Below are 275 nucleotides of genomic sequence, written 5' to 3'. Positions count from 1 at the left end.
CCGGCCCCGCCCCCGGCCCCGCCTCTCCGCCCGCAGAGCAGCGAGCTTTCGTTTCCCACCTAAAGGAAAGTGAAACCCAGCGCGGAGGGCGGGGAGGGCGCGGAGGGGCGGGGTTGGGGGGCCCGAGGCGACCCGCCCCTGGTCCCCGGGGGGCAGACGCCTAGCTGGTTCGTCTGCATCGTGCATTTCAGCGTTTAAAAACCTGTAGTGTGTTCTCCATCTACGCCTTGGGTCTAGGGTTACTGGAACACAAGCTCTTTTCTACTTGACATTCT

This window comes from Chinchilla lanigera, unplaced genomic scaffold (genome assembly GCF_000276665.1).
Source record: "Chinchilla lanigera isolate Chin_1 unplaced genomic scaffold, ChiLan1.0 scaffold00053, whole genome shotgun sequence".
Taxonomy (NCBI): Eukaryota; Metazoa; Chordata; class Mammalia; order Rodentia; family Chinchillidae; genus Chinchilla; species Chinchilla lanigera.
The sequence above is the reverse complement of the archived record's forward strand: the minus strand, read 5'-3'. Positions refer to the sequence as shown.